The sequence below is a fragment of the Hydra vulgaris genome, chromosome 10 (genome assembly GCF_038396675.1).
Source record: "Hydra vulgaris chromosome 10, alternate assembly HydraT2T_AEP".
Taxonomy (NCBI): domain Eukaryota; kingdom Metazoa; phylum Cnidaria; class Hydrozoa; order Anthoathecata; family Hydridae; genus Hydra; species Hydra vulgaris.
This window is the reverse complement of record NC_088929.1, coordinates 48642218-48650280: the sequence shown is the minus strand read 5'-3', so window position 1 is coordinate 48650280 and position 8063 is coordinate 48642218. Positions and strand designations below refer to the sequence as shown.

Sequence of the window (8063 nt, the reverse complement as noted above, 5' to 3'; positions counted from 1 at the left end):
TATTGTGCTCTATTTATTTTTGATTCAAAAATAAAGAAGTGCAAATATGATAATCAGATATATTTATTTTTGAAATGTAAATACCGTTTTTAACCGCTGGTCTCAAATTAATTGCCGGTAGTTTATATGTGTGTATATATATATATATATATATATATATATATATATATATATATATATATATATATATATATATATATATATATATATATATTGATAAATGTTGTATACTGTTGGAAATACAACTCTAAAAGGAAAAAATAATTTTTTTTCATCGCTATCTACTACATCGCTTTAATTCCGACAAATATTGAATTAAGTATATTTAATGTCAGATGCCGTTGCAACGCTAAACTTGTATTTTGTATAATGGTCTTATATTTTTGAATAATATAGCAGATGATTGCCAAAAGGCAAGAAATGATAAATAGAACTGCACAGCTCTCTAATGATCCAGAAGAAAGTTTTAAATAACGTAAAAGTTCGAATGAACTTAATGTTTTGAAAAGAAAAATTACTTATAAAGATATCCAATACATCGCTTTTATATGCATGAATTTAATCTTTATAGTTTATATGTTATATTTTATTACAATATTTTTTTAAAATTGTCATGAACATTTTTAATGTTTCTTTCGCATTGTTTCTTTTTAGGTAAAACAGTTATCATTAATTGGTGGTAAAAATCCAGCTGATACAATTAAAAATATTTTGCTCATGTAAGTAATTAGCATAAGTTTGAATTTTAACATTTATGTTTGACAGTATGACATTTATCATCTTTTTTATATATGTAGACTGACAACAAACACTATTTTGTCGGAATACAGCATGAATGGTCTAAAGAAGAAAAAAAAGGTTTAAAGAGTTAACAAGTTTGTGTAACGCTATCACTGGTATTCTCATTAGCTTATTATTGTGATTGATTAACTTTTAAAATTAAAAACAATGTTTTGATAAAAAAGATTAAATCAAATCTAAGGTATTGTAAATCAAATCTAAATCTGTATTGTAAATCATTGAATTTTTATATAATTTTTAAAAGAATGTCTTGGTAAAATTAGGACGTCTGAATAAAACGTCCTTAAGTCTTTCTCATGAGACCAGCCAGAGACGTCTATAGGACGGCTGAAAAGACGTCTCTAGGACGTCTTGAAAAGACGTTTTGAGGACGTCTGGAACAGAGGTCCGCAAGTCTTTCACTTAAGACCAACTAAGGACGTCTTATGGACAAGAAATTAGATGCCTTGTGGACGCTCTTAGGACGTCAAAATGCCCGTTGGGATATATCAAAAATTTGCTACTAAAAACCGCATAACTTTTCTACAACTATCCGATTTTGATAATTTTTTCACATTTAAGATACTGAATTAAAGAGCTTTCTAATGATATATAACATTCTAGTATTTAATTAATTTAAAATTTCCATGTCACGTACCTACTATTATAGTAGCACTTAGTAAATTATTTGTTGTGCGATAAGCAATCTTTTTTTTTTTTGAATTTGTTAATTGTTTTTGGTGTTACTAAGTTATTAGGTAAATTGTACCTATAAGGCACTATCTTTGTGTGATTTTTCTCTGATACTTAAAAATGGACATTTGAGAATTGAAGAAAAAGTTTTGGACTTAGTTTCGACTTTATTTAAATTAGTTTTTGTTTTAAAATATTGGATGATGTTCCCTCTAATTCTTATGGCTTTGAGACTTTCTAACCCTAAGCTTGGTTAACGTTTTCCATATGAGTTGGGATTTAAACCTGGTACAAGCTTTGTAGCTCTTTGCTGAACTCTTTCAAGTTATTTTATTTCATTTTTCAAATGTAGATTCCAAACTGATGCACTGGTCTTTTAACTCTACTTTGTCATAGGTTGCGATTCTTTGTAGTTATTGACGTTAGACAATTTGAACTTTACTTGCTTATATCTTTTTTTTTAATGTTGAGCATGAAATTTGAGATTTTTTGCATCATTTAACAACTCGACCTCATTCCAACCATATATAGAAAGTTCTGTGATTTATATGGCTTTGCTTGTATATTTTACTTTTTAGAGTTTCAGAAAAATTTTCCAACTTGCTGAAATAAAAAACATGTTGGTAGATAGAACTGCACAATTCTCTAATGATCCAGAAGAAAGTTTTAAACAAAGTAAAAGTTCAGATGAACTTAATGCTTTGAAAAAAAAATTGCATATGGAGATATCCAATGCATCACTTTTGTATGCATGAATTTAGTCTTTATAGTTTAAGGATCGTTCATAAATTACACAACGCTAAATTTCACCAATAAACAAATCAAAAAAGATTATAAGTTTTCCCTGGCAGAGCCTCAATCATATAAAAGATCAAAACAGCCCATTAAGTTTAATTAAAATCGCCGCTTAAAGAGCTTAACATCTCGTACTTCTTTTTTTAAATTTTAGTTTAGCGTAGCGTAATTTATGGACAATCCCTGTTATATATCGTACACCCAGATCAAGGGTGCCACAAGTTAAATATTATGGATATTGAGTTATGAATGTCATTTGGTAGTATGTTATCTGTTGTACATGGTGACAAAATACCACAAGTCTAAAATGAATATTTACAAAATGACAAATACAAATGGCACTCTTAGCTGGAAAAAATATTAAAAACTTAAAACTTCAACCCTGATTTTCTCAGTTCGACACTTTTTGACTTGTGGCACCCTTGATCTGGTGTACGATATTAGTATAATATTTTTTTTAAACTGTCATGAACATTTTTAATGTTTATTGCATTGTTTCTCGGGTAAAAGAGTTATCTTTAACTGCATTGTTTCTCGGGTAAAACAGTTATCTTTAATTGGCGGTAAAAATCCAGCTAGTATAATTAAAAATGTTTTGCTAATTATAATAAATATTATAACTTTTTATAATTCAAAAAAAATTAACATTTATGTTTGATAGTATGAGATTTATCATCCTTTTTATATATTTAGACTGACAACAGATACTATTTTGTCAGAATACAGCATAAATGGTCTTTGTAACGTTATCACTGGTATTCTCATTAGCTTATTATTGTGTTTGATTAATTTTTTAAAATCAAAAAATATGTTTTAATTTAGAAAAAAAGATTTAAATTTCTTTGACTATGGAACATGGCATGTATTTAAGTATATTTTATTATATAGTCTTGTAGTTGTTTTTATTAGATAAAAACTTTTTACTAGATAAGCTGCTTTAAATTCAAATAAAAACATAACCAAAATGGATCCCATGCAACTTATTGGGAGAGTAATTAGGTATTCTTCTGACCGATTAAAGAGAACACACACTGATATCAATATCGATCAATGATGACCTAATTAATTATAATCAACAGTTGTATTTTTATTTATTTTGCATTTTTAGTAATTTTCTGCTATTTATAATGTACTCTACAGAATATATTAGTTTTTAATTTAGAAAGTGTGACTTTGTTTAAAAAATTTGTCAAATTTTTTGTAAAATTATTAATTTATTTTAAACTACACTTTATTTACTTTGATTTCTCTTTATACCTTCCCTTGCCTATATTAAATCAAATCTAAGGTGTATATTGTATATCATTGCATTTTTTATATAACTTTTAAAAGAATGTCTTGGTAAAATCTCATTCAGACGTCTCTAGGAAATCTGAATAAGACGTCCTTAAGTCTTTCACACGAAACCAGCCAGTGATGTCCATAGGATGATTGAAAAGACGTCTCTAGAACGCTTACAAAAAACGACTTTAGGACGTCCTGAAAAGGCGTCTTAAGGACGTCTGGAACAGACGTCCTCAAGTCTTTCATTTGAGACCGACTTAGGACGTCTTATGGACGAGAATTGAGACGTCTTATGAACGTCCTTCGGACGTTAGTGTGCCCGCTGGCTCAATATGTTTGGCTTTTTTTTTTGTTTTTATTTATTTATATTTTCACAATTTTTTTTTTAGTTTACATTTTTTTCATAATAAATTACTTTTACAAACACAAACTTATCTGAAAGAAGACTGTACTGATCGTCAGAACCTTTTGCAAGCGTATGTATATAAACAATATCAATTACATAATCAAAAAAATAAAACGTTATTTACATTTTTATTAAAGTATTTTACAGTTCTAAACAAAGTACTCTGTTACAGTTAAAAATACCTGATTACATCATCCATTAAGAGAATTAAATCTTTTAGTTTATATTTGAAAATGGAAAAGGTAAAAGGGATGCCGAAATTGGACAAAATAATTTTATTCTAAAGATATGGTGTACGATATGTTATACAAAGTTGATTAAACTTAGTTTGACAAATGATATATTTTTTTATTTGTTTTAAGCAAAAGAGTTCTTTTAAAATGAATAAAGTCATTTTTCCACAAATACATAAAGCATAAAGCATTAAAAATATTAGGTTCATATACAGTATTGGACAAAACATTTGCAACCAACATCGAACAATGCTAAAAAGTGTTGCTAATTTTACATGTCTTAAAAACGAAACGAACTATACTACCACAGCAAACAGTTCAGGAGTCTGGAGTCATAGCATGCCATGACATGAGCAATCAGCTGACACGTAACAGCACAGAGGCAGAATTTCGTTGACAAGTGCCATTTTGCAGGAAAAAAAAACAAATGCAACTTTTTTGGTTTGTTTCATTTTCTTAAGTCTGGTCTGTGTCAACATCACGGAAGTTTTTTAATAATTAAAGGAAGTATCCAGAAGTTTCCAGAAGCATGCAGAAGCTTCCAGAAGTTTCCAGAAGAAGCATCTGGAAGCATCCAGAAGCTTCCAGAAGCATCAAAAAGAAGCATCTAGAATCTTCCAGAACAGGTTCACACAGGTTCATTTTACTATATAAGAGACATGTAAATCGACATGTAATTCAGTCAGCATATGGAAGCCAATCAGTCAGTATTATCAAGACAGTTTATCGAAGTGAGTTTTATCAAAGTGTTTTATCGAAGAACATCAATACAAGAAGTGAAATACAACAAGTGTTTCATTGCATCAATACAGTCCACATCCAACCAAGACGTTGTGTTCCACAGAGCATTATTGTATCATCACAAGGTAAATGTAACACGGTAAGCTTGAGAAGCGTGATTATTTATTTTTATTATTATTATGACTTCAAGTGCAAAAATGGCTCCCGACAGTCTTGGATTGGAACTAAGAAAGAAAATTATTGGCGATTACGTAAGTGGAATGTCACAAAAAAGTATTTGTAATAAATATCGCGTGAAAAAATGGACCGTATCAAGACTATGTTCCAAATATCGTTCTATGGAGAAGTTGGCAGCAGATAACAAAGGTGGAAGACCGCGTTCCACCACTTCTAGAGAGGATTCTATGATCGTCAAATCCGTCAAGAAGGATCCCTGGATATCATCAGTCGAGATACAAAAGCAATTAGAGCTGCCTGTATCGGACCGAACAATCAGACGACGTGCTGTTGAAGCCGGATTGTTTTCTTGACGCCCTGCAAAGAAACCGCTGATTTCACTAAAAAACCAGAAGAAAAGACTCCTGTTTTCTACATCTCATATTGACTGGAATGCGCAGAAATGGCGAACTGTCATGTTCAGTGATGAATCAATGAAGTTCAACATCATTGGGAGCGATGGCATTTGTCGTGTACGTCGACCGGCCGGAAAACGCCTCGATTTACGTTACGGCCATAAGACCGTGAAGCATGGTGGAGGCAATGTAATGGTCTTGGGGTGTTTTTCTGCTAACAGTCTAGGTCCAATACATCGAAACAATGGAATAATGGACCGTTTCATGTATAAAAATATCCTGAAAGATGTTATGTTACTAAATCAAACCTGTTATTAAATCAAACCTGTTTAAAATACATTTATTTTTCATTTATTCATAGCTACCTAAGTTAGGAATACGTTGCCTGGTGTAGCACTAACGTAACTAAAATAAATAAACTATTAATTAAACAAAAGCATGCTTTAAGAATTATTGGAAATGTAGATCGTTTCTCACACACTAAACCTCTATTCATTAAATTTAATATTCTCAACGTATTTCAACTAAATCTTTATCAAATTCTTATTTTTATGTTCAAAGTTAATAAAAAATAGCACCTATTTTATTTAACTCTTTTTTGGAAAAAATATATCATCTATACCCAACACGATTTTCAGAAAACAATTATGTTCAGCCTAAAACCTATTACTCTGTTACTAAGTTCTCAATTGCTAACAGAGGTCCTAAACTATGGAACATGCTATTAAATAATGAGTTAAAAACTATTTCTTCTATTAAACAATTTAAAAACAAACTTAAGCAAAAGCTTTTAATAAATGACAACGAATTAAAATTTTTCTGAAGCCTTTGATTAGGAGTAATCACGTTTGTCTATTTCTTTATAAATATGGTTTAAATATATATTCTATATACAGTTTAATTTGTACATTATGACGTTGTTTTTTATCTGATATAATAAACTTTACATATATAAAAGACACATTATGATATTAAAAATGTTTTTAAAAAATGTTTTTTGTTTGTTTGTTTGTTGTTTGTGTATTATCTGTTATTTTATGATTTAAATTCAAAAGGTTTATAAATCTAAAACCAGTTAGGAAAAAATAATTTAATTAAAATAATTAATTAAAAAATCTTCGTATACTTTTGGATATATTACACTGTAATATAGCGTAAAATGTTTTTTAGTTTTTATTTATCGTTATTTTATTTTAACGCAACGTTTTGTTTAACGTTTATTTAACGAGTTACTTTGTTTTGTATTTTTATTATTGACGTTTTTATTTAAAGGGGCTTGGTGATAAGACAGAACTTGCCTTCTTCTTGCCCCAGCCATGTATTTATATATTTGTATTGCATAAACTTGTAAACTTTTCTTATCGGCGAAATACATAATAATAATAATAATAATAATGTTACCTCATGCTGAATGGAATATGCCAATAAAATGGGTTTTTCAGCAAGACAACGATCCGAAACACACTGCAAAAGTAGTCAAGCAGTGGTTTCAAGACAACCACCTATCGGTGATGGATTGGCCGCCTCAATCTCCGGATCTCAACCCTATCGAGAACCTGTGGGAGATCGTCAACCGCAGAATTAATCGTGAAGGTGTTTGTAATAAGGATCAACTTTTTGAACAAATCCAAAAGGCCTGGGCAGCGATTCCACAAAGTTTCATTGATCACCTGATCAAATCTATGCCTCGAAGATGCAAGACTGTGATCGACAACAAAGGATTCGCCACGAAATATTGATAGCGAAATACAGCTTGGTCAACATTTTGTCGAGTTGTGCTTGTTTTGTCCAGAAGGAAATCAATTTTTTTAATACTTTTGATTAATTTATTAATTTTCGTGTACAAATAATGAACTTTGTGATGAATAAAACTTGAAGAACTTTGTCTCTAAACAGTTACATAGTTATTTCTCTAAATTGAAAAAATGCAGCACTTCTATATAAAGAAACTAAATTAGCATTATTTGGTTGCACTCGTTTTGTCCGATACTGTATCTTGAAAATTTTCATTTCAACAAAAATTTCAACAAATTTTCATGATCACTCAATCATTTTCATTGTTTTTCGATAGGTTGATGATAACACCCAATGCTATATTTTTCAAAAGCATTAGAGATTTCTCGTACAATTTGGATTATTGAATGTTAAGTAGAATTATTTGAATAATTACAATTGTTTACACCATCATGATATAAACAAAATACACTTCATTAATAAAAAAAAAAAAATTTTCTTTAAAAAATACTGTCAAAATATATATATATATATATATATATATATATATATATATATATATATATATATATATATATAAAATAAATTTAAAAAGCATTAAATGAATTATAAGAAATGTGTATAATTAATAGTTTTGTATAGATTACATTTTTCATGCTATATTAGACTGTTGATTTTTTAACAATAAAATTAATTTTTATTTGAAAACAAGAACATTTCTGCGTAATTATCTACATTTAAAACAAGATTTTTGAGTTTAGGTTATAGATTTTACATTGCCTGATTATATTGTTTTTAAAGATATTTTATTGTCACGAGAATACA

At 29.1% G+C, this 8063-nt stretch overlaps 1 long non-coding RNA gene across 1 annotated transcript; it reads left to right on the top strand.

The window, feature by feature from the left end:
• The first annotated feature begins 612 nt into the window (after positions 1-612).
• LOC136086629 (uncharacterized) lies at positions 613-3006 on the top strand. Its single transcript, XR_010641479.1, has 2 exons — positions 613-719; positions 2962-3006. It is a non-coding gene; the product is annotated as an uncharacterized LOC136086629 (long non-coding RNA).
• The last annotated feature ends 5057 nt before the right edge of the window (positions 3007-8063 follow it).